The sequence below is a fragment of the Euprymna scolopes genome, chromosome 15 (genome assembly GCF_053919585.1).
Source record: "Euprymna scolopes isolate OS-2025 chromosome 15, ASM5391958v1, whole genome shotgun sequence".
In the NCBI taxonomy this organism is placed as follows: domain Eukaryota; kingdom Metazoa; phylum Mollusca; class Cephalopoda; order Sepiida; family Sepiolidae; genus Euprymna; species Euprymna scolopes.
Window position 1 is genome coordinate 110,948,244 of NC_136496.1, and position 14,670 is coordinate 110,962,913.

General features: G+C 36.2%; 1 protein-coding gene and 1 pseudogene across 1 annotated transcript in view; one reads left to right on the top strand and one right to left on the bottom strand.

Annotated features, from left to right (window-relative positions):
- Positions 1 to 14,670, top strand: part of LOC145294066 (uncharacterized) — a 35,442-nt gene that overhangs the window by 1,275 nt on the left and 19,497 nt on the right. The window lies entirely within an intron of this gene.
- LOC145294334 (U2 spliceosomal RNA) lies at positions 13,981 to 14,118 on the bottom strand (annotated as a pseudogene).

Below are 14,670 nucleotides of genomic sequence, written 5' to 3' on the forward strand. Positions count from 1 at the left end.
GTCACGGCCACCGAGCTCGGTAGCCACGCTTCTGTCCGGTCTCTGGGAGCGATCATCCACGGGAGATGATGGTTTCTTGTCGATCGCCCTGACTGAGAGATTGCCGACAGGTTAAATCTAGACTAAATTTGTCACCTTACAAAATGCCTCCCCTAGAGGGAGATGGACTTCTCCCATCAAATATAAAACTGATTTTGTGTCTAACCTTTGGGCTGGGACTTTTTTTTTTTTTCTCCACACTCCCCACTTTATTCCAGTTAAATTATTGTGTGTATATGCATAATAATTTATGAACAGTAAATCTTTCGGTATTATTATACAAACACCGTGACAGCGTTAGGGTTAGGTTTAGGGTTAGGGGTTAGGGGTAGGGTTAATTCGCTGTCACGGTGTTTGTATAGTTTTACCAATCTTTCAACCATTTCGGAATATTTTAAATAGAACGCTTCCCCTGTGGAGTAAATGTGGTATTGTGGTGACTGAAATCACAAGTTTAAGATTAGATATTTTTAGTAATTGTGACGAAAGATACTATCATTTTACCCACACTTTTGAATGATCTTGTTCCTAATTTGTTCCAAATGTATTATATATATTTGTGCAAATAAATATTTCAAAGTGTGATACCTGGGGAAGGGGGGGGGTATTTCATTTACCACTAATTCAAAATCCAAGGTGACAATACGCTGACCCGCAAGTAGGGTTAATGAATTTTTCCCCCAAACCATACAAAAAGATTTTTTTAAATAAATAAATAAATAAATAAATATACACTCAATTGAAGACGGGTGCGTCTATAAAATTGCGCCGCCCTCCCTCATTTTTGGAAACTAGTATTAAAACCTGTATTAAAAAAAAAAGACCTTGTGGCTAACTCTGCCCTCGTGGGGCGTGGGTAACTCATTAAGGACTTCGTGTTTCTAATCTAACTACAGTTATAAGCTGGTAAAGAATTACTGTAAATGTTGAATTATATTGTTTGCTTACATTTCAGTAAAATTAAATAATTAAAAAAACAAAAGAAATAAAGCTTTAACGATAACTTGGAGAGCGTTATTTGTGTGTGTGTGTGTGTGTGTGTGTGTGTGTTTTACTGGGGGGGGGGGTACTACTTATTCCCTCCCACCACAAGAAGATTGTGACACAAAGGTGGGAATTAAAAAGCCAGCGCCCACAGGTAAAGAATGCACTATCACTTATGTGGGGAGTGGGGGTACATACTTATTCAAAACAAACTTTTCTGTTTAGCTTTATGTACTACAAAAACAGACTCCCTAATTCGGGAGAGATTGTCGGTTTGACTGTCGCACCTATTTTGTATTTTTGTAGAATTAATTCCCTCCAAAACAGATTCCAAGCTGTTTTTGTTTTGTTTTTTTATCCTGCGTATTTTGGCCCGTTAAAAAACGTTAATTAAAAGAACGAAAGGATGAGAATTCAAAGTTTAGTAAAACTTTTTTTTACATCATCACCAGAGGGGAGAGTCTTGCTTCTCATCAGTAGAGGATAAAAAAGGGTAGGTTTGTACACACAAAAAAAAAATCTGATATAAGGATATTAGAAATAAAGGGTGACAAGATAGAAAAAAGATTGGACATGTGGGGCACCTGGGGCATATATAAAAATAGGGAAGCAAAATAGACATATAGAAATTTATACAAATTAAGTACAGTAAAAAAAAATGCAATAATAAAAAAAAAAAAAAAAACTGGTCCAAACTTTAGAGATTTAGAAAAGTAAACTCCCTTAGGAGTATCTAGTATTATCTTTAAGAACTTTGATACAGCGAAACAGTCTGTGGATGACTACTTTATAACCCACTCCTCTTCTTGAGTATTAAACGATTTCGCCTGATGCTTAATTCAGCTTAACGCAAAGCTCTTTGGTTGTAAATTAAATAATAATAATAATAATAATAATAATAACTGAGCACTTGCGATCAAATGCTTATATAAATAGACATGGGAAAAGGGTAGAGCTGTCGACTATCAACTTGATGGTTGTAAGTTCGATCTGAATGCGTGCTAGTCTAGCCGCACTGAACAGCTGTGATACAGCAAAAGTCTGCTGGAGTTTCAAAGAATGCCTTCTTCTCATCAGAGGAAAGATAATAGCACAATATAATGATGAAATGCTATTTCAAGCATAAAATGAAACTGCAAAATATGAATACTAATATATTTGCATAAAACGAAAAAGTTTTTGAAATTGCATAGCAAATGGAAGTAGCTATATCAACAAAAAGTTTTAGAATATCAAATAGGTAGGGGAAGTCAATGAAGATCCGTATATTGAAATTCATATTTGGTAATATTCAGATGTAAATCCAAGACTGGTAAATCCGATGAGGTAAAATTGAAATCTAAAGTAGAGAAGATCCAAGATTTTCCTTACTCTCATAGGGCAAATAAACCGGGGTAAATGTTTGACAGAAAGAGAATAACATCTATTGAAAAAAAAAAATTATGGTGTGATTATCTTTATTTATTTTTATTTATTATTTTTTTTTTTGTTTGTTTATACTAAGTAGCCATGTTTACCTTTTATCCCTTGCATCCTGTCAACAAAAATAAAAGTAGGATTCTAATTTTTCATGCAATTAAATGTAAACAGCATGAAAATACACGCAAATTCTTTTAAAGTATTTCAAACATCAAAGCGAGGGTTCGCTTTATTATATAATATTAAATGATCACCCACTTCCTGATCACATTTCATTGGATCGAACAAGTAACCATTTCATAATTTTCGCTTCTTTTGTTTTGTTCTTTTAGTCCTCGCATTCCGTGAGTGAAGAATGCTGTTTTGGGGTCAGATTCTTATCTATCAAACACTTATCGTTGGCTACTTTTTGACTTTGAAGTAGTGTTTTTGTTTTTTTTTGGGGGGGGGGCGCCTTACACCAAGTGACATCATGTTTTGTCTGGAGTGATTTAAGAAAAGGCCGATTTCTGTCAAATTGCGTTACATTCTTATTTTTTCGTTACTATTTGGCTGGGTTTTATTTATCTTTCTTTCTCTTTCCTAGATTGTTCTTTCTTTTTTTCTTAATCATTCCATCTTGCCTTCCTTTTCCCTCTTATGAAAGTTTTCTCTGAAAACTGAAAATATTGATTTTTACCGTGAAAGCTAACACCTCAAACAATTCATGAGGTGGGTAGGGGATTTAGATGGTTTTTGTTTTAATGATTTCCTGTTTACTTATCCCCGCATGCACATTCAACATCTTTTAATTTTGACTTTTTTCTTTTTTTAGTTGAACTATTAGTTTTTTAAGAAATTGTTTTTGTTTTTTGCTTTTTGTTTGTTTGTTTTTTTGTTTTATTTATTTTTTTTTTTTTTTGTCCCCCTCTCCAGACACACGCACAAATTCATCTCAATTTCAGCTTTTTTTCCACTTGGCTACTTACATCTCTGTTCCTCGAACAGACCTTAAACATATTATGTTTCTGAATTTTTGAGATGAGGGTTGATAATTTGTACTATTTGGACTACTGTTCTCATCTTGAGTGTTCTTCTTACAACGTAAAATCCAACCTTCATGTGTATTTTGTCCATGTACCGGGGCATAACGGATGAAGTAATAAGTAAAATACAGTTTTAAGTGACGTTCTTCTGGAAGTTGAAGGTTCAATCCTCAGTGCGAATTATTTGAAAGCATGCTATTCCCATGGACTAAATACAGGGTTCTGTTAGAATTTCTAAACAAATTCTCAAGTTCGACAGAAAGCTTCCAGAGTTCAACAGGATACACCTGAAGGTCTGAAATGTTAGAATATCACTCGAGATTGAGAACAGTCGCTCGAATGATACAAACTTAAAAATATTGTTGAACATTCGCTTTTACAGAATCACTTTTTTTCTTTTTTTACTTAGAAATCTTTCTCCGAGCACAAAAAAGACTTGATTTTCAAAGTGATAGCAAGCCAAAGTTGAAAATAAAATAAGATTTAAAAAAAGAAAAAATCATGGAAATGACTCCAGACAAGCCGTGAAGCCACTTGATGTAAGAAGCTAACAAGAACAAAAAATGATTATCGCAAAGAGATGAATTCTTATTAATCTTAATCTTGAAACAAAAAACAAAGGCTATAGGTAGCAGGAAAATAATCAAAGAGTTCCACAAGCTTATTGTTTTTGGAAAGAAGTCATTGGAATCGAAAGTTGTATTATGAAGTATTAAAACAGCAAATCGATGAAGACAATATCGACGAGTTAAATGGGTAGAACAAAGAAAACGGAGAAACAGATCAGATAATTCTTAAGAACACCTGACATGATAGCACATGTAGAAAAAGACTGAGACTAGCAACATCATGTCTGTGAAAGATAAGGTAAAAGCCAATCAAATTACATATAGGTTTCTATACTTTATCAAGAACCCTTAAATGAGACAAAGATTCGCCCTCTGAAATTTTTTTTTTTTTTTTTTTTTTTTTTTTTTTTTTTTTTGCAAAGGAGTCCTCCACTTATCAAGGCCCACATGCCACTCGAGGATAAGGGTTAAATGGGTATACATTAGTTATTGGATTATAGCGAAGTAATCATAAGTAGTGGAGATTTTGTAAATTGGATTACTTAGAGAGACAGTTAATCAAAAACTTCTTTACGTTGGACTTGAAGACAATCAAATTGTAGTCAGCTGGAAAGCAGGCAAATGGAAGAGAGTTCCACAGGCGTGCAATTCTGCAGAAAGGAGCTGGCTTCCCATATGGCAAGGATATCTCCAGAGAAGACCCTAATCTACCTTATATGTGCTTCCGGGTTGCACTTGCTTACACCATCGCATTTATATTTGCCCTCTATCGCTCCCCACAACAGCAGAGTTACTGTCTTTAAGAGTATATCAGAGAAAATTGACCACATCCTGTCTGCTCATCCCTCAGCTAACATTCACATTTGCGGTGACTTCAATGTCCATAATGTGGAATGGCTGACCCACTCAAATAAGACTGATGATGAGGGGAGGTTCTGTCATGATTTTGCCATTGTCTATGGGCCTCACTCAAACTGTTCGGGAGCCCACCCGTGTGCCCGATACTACCGGTCAGTACGCAAGCCTTCTAGACCTTTTTCTATCCACTTCCCCTGAGCTATACTCATGTTCCGTTCTATCTCCTCTGGGATCCTTCGACCACTGCGTTGTATCAGTTAAGATAAAAATGAAATATAACAAATCTACAGACGTACCTCTCCACTGTACTGTATACCAATACTCTATGGCGGACTGGGATAGCTTCCGTACATTCATATCTGATCTACCTCTCCATTCCATGTTTAAAAAGGATGTGTCCTCTATAGTATCAAACCTGACCGAATGGTTACTTGTAGGCATAGACCAATTCATACCATCCAAAAAATTCCAACAAAAACCTAACAGCCAGCCATGGTTCTCCCCTGAATGTGCTGCTGCCATCGCACACAGAAATCACTTTTTCCATAGCTACCAACGTAATAGATGCACTGAAACTAAAGCTGCTTTCAGGACCGCCAGCAACCACTGTAAAAGAGTAATAAAAAATGCAAGAGAACTATATGCTCAATCCATTAAATCCAAAGTAGCTTAGCAGCGGCTTGGTTCCCACCAGTTCTGGCAAATAGCAAATAGAACCCAGAACAGAAACGTGCATTCTATCTCAACCATTATCAATGGACCAGAGGTCATCTCGACAGCATCCGACAAGGCCAAACTATTTGTCAAGAACTTTGCGGCAAATTCTACCCTGTGTGACGAAGGCCATCAACTCCCCGTATTCCCTCCTATAACAGACAACACGCTATGCAACATACAAATATCTGTGCGTGAGGTCGCCAAGCTAATCAAGAACCTTGACTCCAGTAAAGCAACAGGTCCTGACGGTATTCCAATTATGGTGTTAAAAAAATTACAACCAGGACTTGCCCCCCTACTTACCAAACTGTTTAAGCGTTGCCTTAAGGAGAAGTGCTTCCCAACACCCTGGAAAACCTCATCAGTATGCCTTGTATTTAAGAATTCAGGTGATAAGTCATCTCCCTCTTAGTACAGACCAATAAGTCTCCTGTGTGTCATGAGTAAGTTGCTGGAATCCATAATAAATAGAGAAGTAGTCAACCACCTCAGCAGAAATAACCTTCTTAGCGACACACAATATGGTTTCCGCTCTGCTAGATCTACAGCAGATATGCTAACGGTTATATCTCATAGGATTAGCGAATCTCTCGACAAAGGCTTCATTTCTAGGGCAATTGCTCTCGACATATCAAAAGCCTTCGATAAGGTTTGGCATAAAGGCCTACTACACAAGATTTCCAGCTACGGTATAACTGGAAATGTTTTCTCTATCATTAAATCATTTCTCTCTGATAGGCTCATAAGAGTAGTGGTTGATGGGCAGAAATCAGAGGCCCACAGTATTAATGCTGGAGTCCCTCAGGGGTCCATACTGGGCCCATCTCTCTTCCTGATCTACATCAATGATCTCCCAAAACACATACTAAAATCTTTTGTTGACATATATGCTGATGACACGACTATCTATGGCAACACATCAAAGGCCGTAAATGATAATGTTCTCTCTGATTCTCTCTCCTCTGATCTTGAGCACGTGGTACAGTGGGGAAAGAGGTGGCTGGTTACCTTTAATGCATCTAAGACCAAGCTCCTATCTCTACATCATAAATGCTCTGATCCCCATCTGGCATCAATTGAAATGGATGGCTCTCATCTAGGGGAGGCCCCATGTTTTGATAAGCTTCTGGGTTTGACCTTTACTCCTGATCTTAAATGGAACACATACATCAAGTCTGTTGCGAAGGTCGCTGGAAAGATGGTGAGATCCTTCTACCGTTCCAGAAGATATCTCACTAATGATGCAATTCTCTATCTATATAAAAGCCAAGTACGTCCAAGGATGGAATACTGTTGCCATATCTGGGCAGGAGCTGCTAAAAACAGCCTATCCTGCCTTGACAGAGTACAAAATAGACTTCGTGGCTTAGTGGGCGATGCCCTTTTCTCTACCCTGCAACCTCTCTCCCACAGGAGAGACGTTGCGAGCCTTTCCTTGTTTTATCGTTATTTCCATGGCAGGTGCTCGTCTGAACTCCAATCTCTGGTCCCCCCTCGCCAATCTTTCACGAAAAACACCCGTCTAGCTGAATCCACTGTAAAAAATTTCCCCCACTCTATATCTGTGCCTAAATCAAAACGCGGATTCCATGAACAAAGCTTCTTTCTTAGAACTGCACGCCTGTGGAACTCTGTTCTGTCTGCCTGCTTCCCTCCGGACTACAACTTGGATGTCTTCAAGTCCAATGTTAACAAATTCCTAATGAACCGCCCCCTTAATTAAACACTTCATCAAATCTCCACACTAACGTAATGTACTTGCAATAACCCTTATCCCTGAGTGGCTTCCAGGCCTTGATAAGTGGTGATCACTGTGTAAAAAAAAAAAAATAAATAAATAACAATAAAGCAGAGACAAACTCACAACATCTCTTCTTTCTTTTCTTTATGGTATTATTACTAAATAATTGTCTTGAAATGCACCAAGATTTTTTTTTTTTTTACATAGGAGTCACCACTTATCAAGGCCCAGAGACCACTTGAGGATAAGGGTTAAAAGAGTGTACAGTAGTCAATGGGACAATATCATAGTAATCGTTAATAGTGAAAATTCGGTAAATTTGATTACTTAAGGGGAACGGCTCATCGAGATTCTATGACTATTGGAGGATCTGTTCCAAAATTTTGCCAATTTCAAAGAAGCCACCTTCCCCCCCCCCCCGGTATTTTGATTGTAGTGAAGTACTAAATACTGATCCGGTGCTACTGGCTTCCTCACCTAAAATGCACCAAATACTGTTTTTTTTTTTGTTTTTTTTTTCTCTCTCTTACAAAGCTCAATCATTTTCTGCAAAGCTGAAAACGAAAAACAATTTTCTCTAGAAAACAAAAATTAAACACCATAACTAAATATTTAAAAATATAAATAACTCAAAGATAAAAACGTTTTCTCAAATTGAGTCCGCATGAAATAAACCAAAAAGGGTTGATATGTGAGGGGGGGGTCAAAACAACCAAACCAAACACCATGAATGAATATTTGAAAATATAAAAACTGCTTCCAGAATTACTGGAATCATCATGAAATAACCTGAAAATGGTTGATGAGCCACAACAAAAAATATTACTGAGTGTAATTGTGAAAACTCCATCAGTTTCTTTTCTTTCTTTTTTATTGTTTTGTGCGTATGGATTTTTTTTTTTTTTTTTTTTTTGACGGGGTGGGGGGGTACACTCATTATTCTGTAATGATGAGGAAGAAGTCTTGCGGATGGGAAGGTAATGGACAGACTTTGACTGACACATCTGGTGACACATCTTTTGGAAACTGATACAGGACTGTGGGAGGGGGGTGGCGTAAGAGGTCAGGATGGGGAAGTGGGGTGGAGGGTAGAATACCAGACATGCCCCCCCTCCACTCTAGGGCATAACTGCTGGTGAAGGGAATGGTTGGTTGGGTGCGGTGGGGGACAAAAGTAGAAAAAGTTAGATAAACTGTACAAATGCAGAGTGGGTGGTAGGGGAAGACAAAAGATGCTTTAAAAGGAAAGAGAAACAAAAGCACTTTGTGCTATGGGCATGGTTGGGTGTAGAGAGGAAAGAGCGTGATATTAAAACAGATGGAGAATGTGAGAAAGAATAAAAAAAGCTAATGTAATGAAAGACTCATAAAAGAGAGGAAGAAAAGAATGAAATTGAATTAGGAAGAGAGAAAAAAAAATGATCTTTCATATCTTTTTCTATTTATCCATAACCCTAACACTCTTACTTTCTTGGCCTTTTTGGTCAAGATCAAAGTGTAGTATCTGTTCTTCCTGCACTTCCATTTCTTGTTCTCTTTCGGTGGAGGAGAAATCCTTCACGACTGAGACAATTTTTATTTTTGTACCTTTTCTCCACGTTAAAAAACGACCCTGGTGTCTAACTCTGTCCCGTGGGGAGGCATAGTAAATAGGTACATATATGATGGACCCTCCCATATGAGCTCCACCACAACTGAGTTGCTTGGAAATCCACACAGACGATTTGTTTATAATAGTGAAGGCTTTGTGCAGAACTAACCACACTTGTTGGCACAACTGCTAATCTGTAATGGCTGCCACAGGACGGAGCAGATAGTAGACCTCAGGTTTTACATCAGATTTTCCTTCTAGAAGCATGTCTTAACGAAGACTGGGGTTGCATCTCTCCCAGTGAATTAAACATGTCTCCAGATATCAACCTGTAAATTTCTACGTCTTTGCATGGTACAGACAGCATCTAGCCTTCCCAAATGGTCACCCATTTGATACTGGCCAGGTTGTTGTTGCTTAACTTCGGTAATCTGGCGAAAACCAGTGAATCAACGTGATTATGTCTTATATACACTTTTTATTTGTTTTGCATAAACATTTGCATGTCACTACACATTCATGAGTATTAGCATTACAAATTGAATTTTTCATGTAAAAGATGCTTAAAACCCGTTAGAATTATGCAAATACCATCACTAGTTCAAAAGTTATGAGAATTTTAAGTGTCAAAATGTATGCTTTTCCGTGGACATTTTTCTTTAGAAAAAGGGAACTGGACCTCCGAATTTCAAGAAATTCGGTAATTTCGCCACCATTTATTTATTTTTCAAGCTATTCTCATGAAACTTGGTACTCTTCTGTAAAATTGTGTGCTCTTTCTGATTATGCAGTTAAATTTGATGTATCTCTTTACCATAAGTCATGAATTATAAATTAAGATGTACAAATTTCAATTTTTTTTTTTTTTAACTGGCACATAGTATCATACAGTGGGTGTCTATTCATGAACAAAACTAAGTATTATAGTGGTATTTAAATACAGCTTTATTGAGAGTGGTTATTAACCTGCCTCCTCACTAAAGGGGAGCTTAATCTTGGGTGTAGCCATTGAATGCCTAAAGAGCATTCATGACTGTTATGTACTACTCCCCTCAAAGAAAAAAAAATGGAGTAGATATGAATTAATCTCAGAAATAAATCAAAGAAAATGTTTCATATAGATTTTGGATTTCTGTAAAAGATGGAAATTCCCATAGTCGACCAGAACTTATGCATTTTGGGGCCAGTCTAATTTTCAGTTTTGTAAATCCTCTCTATCTGGCCCAAAATATACTCCTATCTTCTGAGATGCAACCATAAATCGTACTCTACATGAATCCTTGATGTAGCTTTCACAGTACCAGGATACCAGGTATCCTGATAAGCAACAACTATACATTCACCAGTTAATGGTAATTTTTGTCATTTCTATTCTGTTGTTTTACTGAAAATTCAACTATGTAAACAAAGAAATATAACAGTAATTTTTTCACCTTGTTTCCACCTTAATATTTAAAATGATTACTTGTAAAGGTTTTAGGGTATGCTGAAAACGAATATCGCATTTAAATTTTCTGCAAATAAGTAGTTTTCCGGATATTAAGCAATGTCTTTTCTTATGTTATCGCTGGTGGCCATCTTGGTACATGCGAGCGTGCAAACATAACCCCGAGAAACTATGTGCAAACGCAACCCCAAGAAACTATGCGCAAACGCACATACCAAGATGGTCACCAGTAATACCATAAGAAATTATATTGCTTAATATCCGGGAAGCTACTTATTTGCGGAATTTTTAAATGCTATATTCGTTTTCAGCATACCCGAAAACCTTTAAAGGTAGTCATTTTATGTTAAGGTGGAAACAAGGTAAAAATTTACAAAATGCATCGCAATGAAATTCTTTATTAAACCACTTATTATTATTATTATTATTATTATTATTATTATTATTATTATTTAGATATCCTCAATTAAAAAAAAAAACGGGTTTGTTTTTCAGATTAAAAAAAATGATCTTGACAATGAGTTAAAAATAAATTCAAGTTTCACAATATCTTTTTTATTTAATTGTTAGGTGAAAGTACAGAATAGTTAACAAAACACCCTTCCTTCTCGATGTTAAGAATGGGTTTCTAAATAATGATATTATTTCAGCATGGGAGCATAAGTGCACAAGTATTTTTTTATTTGTTATATATATATATATTTTACCACTAAAAAACACAATTCTACCTTAAGTACAAGTAAGAAGTTATAAATACAATGATAACAGAAACGCATGTACTTAGTATATTTTGTTTTTTAACGCTTTTAGTACATGTGTACTAAAAGCGTTAAAACAACAAAATAGTATTGTTTGGAAATCAAATTTGAAAAACTTGAAAATAATTTTAAATTGATAAACTTAGAATAAAAAATGAAGCTGATTTTTCTGTTTTCGTTTTGAAAACAGAAAAAAGTTTTTTTTATTTTTAATGCTTATGGCAGTTATATTTTGTTTTTGTTTTTTTTGTTTAAATTGGAACAGAGCGGACACATTTTTTTTTTAATAAAAACTACTTTGAAATAAGTTAAAACAAAAACTTACTAGGTAGGTAAAAGAGTAACTTATATTGCCTTTGGTAACATTTCTTTATTGCATGTTTGCTTTTGACCACGTTTTTGTTTAGTTAACTATACTACAACATATCCATTTTAGTTTTATAGAAAGTTTCTCTCTTAATAAACAGAGTTATAGAAGCGAGACTGTTAGACACTTGATATATAAGAGGATGGGCATCAATCTACATATACTGAATGGTGGTTACTTAGCAAGAGATGGGTTAATTAAAAGACAAATTAAAATGGAATTTTTAGGATATAACTCAATCCCAAAACTAAGAAATATTTCTGCATGTCGTGTGTGTGATTGGGATATATAAATAAATGTTAACTCAGATTTAGTATAATAAGAGATGGTGGGTATGAGAAGATCAGACTGCATGGGAAACCTATGTTAAAAATGTTTTGCTGTTGCCCACCTCAGAGCCAGGGATTTTTTTTTTTTTTTTTTTTTTTGTTAGGGTGTTACCACTTATCAAGGTCTAAAGGCTACTCTATCTATTGACGAATACACAATTATGCCCCCCCCCTTTATGACCTCGTATAAATATAATTGTGACTCAATGTATTTTCTGGAAGGAATTAAATTAAATGTTATTGTTCTTAACGATCTGACAAAAGAACTGACTAATTAGAATCAAATATTGGAATACATTCTACTAAAGCCTGATTGTCACAGGTGGTGAATTTCAAAAGTGCAATCTGAACGTGAGGATACTTTAGACGGATGATATGCAATAAAATTCTGTTTTAAACTTAGAAAAAATGTCACAGAAACGTATGAAATGCTCCATACTGCTTTTGAACCATCTTGCATGAATCGAGCATCAGTTTTTGAGTGGCATAAGAGACTCAAGAAAGTTTGTGAGGGATGATGAGAGGAGTAAGGAAGTCAAAACACCAGAGTTGATTGCCCAAATAAAAAATTTCATGGATAGGAACTAGCTTATGTCTATAGAGACAATATGTGCACAGTTTGATGTCAGTGTGTGAACTGTAAACACAATTATTTGTGAGGAACTGAAGATATGGACGATTTGTGCAAAGTTTGTCCAAGAGTGTTCAGAGGAGATCAGAAAGAAAGACGTCCTGACCAAAATGGGCATTAAGACAGTTCTTCACCCTCCCTATAGTCCAGACCTTGCTCCCTGTGACTTATCCCCTAAGCTCAAGGAAAACGTTAGAGGTTGTCGTTATGAGACAATTGAGTTGATGAAAGAGGCTGTGCAAGGGTCATTGGCAGGCTCACACAAGACAACTTCCATGGGGCTTTCCAGAAGTTGTTGGAATGGTACAAGTGCATTGCAACTGGAGGAGATTACTTCAAAGTTTCATGCATGTACTATCAATAAAAGTGCCTATACAAAAAAAGTCTGGAAACTTATTGAAGGTACCTCATATTAATGACAAAAATTTAGTAGATTGACTATTTTATATATCAAATGTGAATTAACTTACGTACTAATAGTTGTGTTGATTTTTGTATTTAATTTATTTTTTAATGTATCCAATCATCTCTATAAAAGGCTCCATCAGTCATGCTTGAAATAATATTTGCTTTAGTTCATTAAAGTTAGTGTTTTAAATATCATCTATATATATAAATGGCAAAACGGCCGTGCACGTTTTTGTATGGCCAAGAAAGGTATTTTTCGTCAGACTTCTCGACAAGGTTATATTTATTTAGAACTTTCCTCATACTTCCTACATTATAATATCTATAATTTATATACTCCCTAGATTATAATATCTACATCTATTTTGATCGACTTTTAAAAAATTCCGTCCTTTCTTGTGTTTGTGTTTTTTTTTTCGTATAAATAAAGCGAAGCTAATCGGAGCAAAGTAGGTCACCTAGCTTTCCTGCCAGGGACGTCCAGAAAGCAATTAGCTTTAATCAATGTGGGGGGGAAACCCTTTATATCGGACAATTGCTATTCATTGGGCACTGATTTTTGATTGACATCGATAAATTTGAATGCTTTTCACTTTCTCTTGCGTCGTAGCGTATCGGTAAGATGTCAACTTTTCTTTCACTTTCTTTTCCGCCTTCGCATCGCGGGTTCAAGCCTGCTTTCCTACTACCACTTTTTTTTTCTCCAAGCACCCGGGCAATGGGCAATGCAGGGCACCCCTGCTAGTATCATATATAGCAAGTGCTTGACTGAACTCTAATCTATGGTCCCCCCTTTGCCAAACTTTCACAAAAACAAGGCCGATAGCCATTAGTCGCGTGCTCTCGTGTAATGAATGAATGCGTGAATGTAGGATTGACATGAAATTCTTAAAGATAAACTAAAATGACCGAAAAATGGGCTGAAATGACTTAAATAAATAAAAAGTAAATGACTTAGAATAACTTTAATGAACTTAAAGATGAATTGAATGACCTTAAGAATGACTTGAATGCTCAAAAAATAACTGGAATCCTTCAAAAACAACTTGAATGATCTGGAGAATGACTTGAATGGCTTTGAGACTAACTGGTTGTTAAGTGGGTGATCATTTTATATTAAATTAATACAGAAAAGTGATCGCCCACTTTATATCACAAAGTTACAAACCTAAGTACAGCATGTAGTAAGAACAGATACTACACTTTGATCTTGGCCAAAAGGCTAAGAAAAGGGTATTTATTTGCTCCCCCCTCCGAGCAAATTAGGCACAAGGCCGATTTTTAATGAGGAGTGAAGGGGAAATGGGGACCAGCTCCCCGGGGAGTAGGGGAGCTGGATAGTGACAATTGGTATGAAGGGTTGCCCCTACATTGACCAAGGTCTTATATGTGGGTATTATATACTGGTGGTATTAAGATGACGTATATTCTGTATTGTTGTTCATCTTAGGAAGAGTCTTAGTGGTTCATCTAGAGACGGGGTACATTCTACTACAGGAGCACCAAATTGAGTGTTTGTTACGTTGTCGTATCATAAAGGATTGAATGTTTGATTATCTTATCAGAGTTAATGTTGTTGTGTGTGTGACATGCATTTTCAACATACCTTCTGCGTCTTGTTGGTCCATCTGAAACATCTCGTCTGGGAGGGAGACTGGTACCTGTTTTTGGGGACTAAGATTCATTTCACTCCTAGACAAGAAATTGGTTCTATAGTTTTTTTATTCACCTTCCAGATCGATCGCAGAAGAATGGAAAGTGAATTTGGCCTGTGTGGTTTCTTCTTC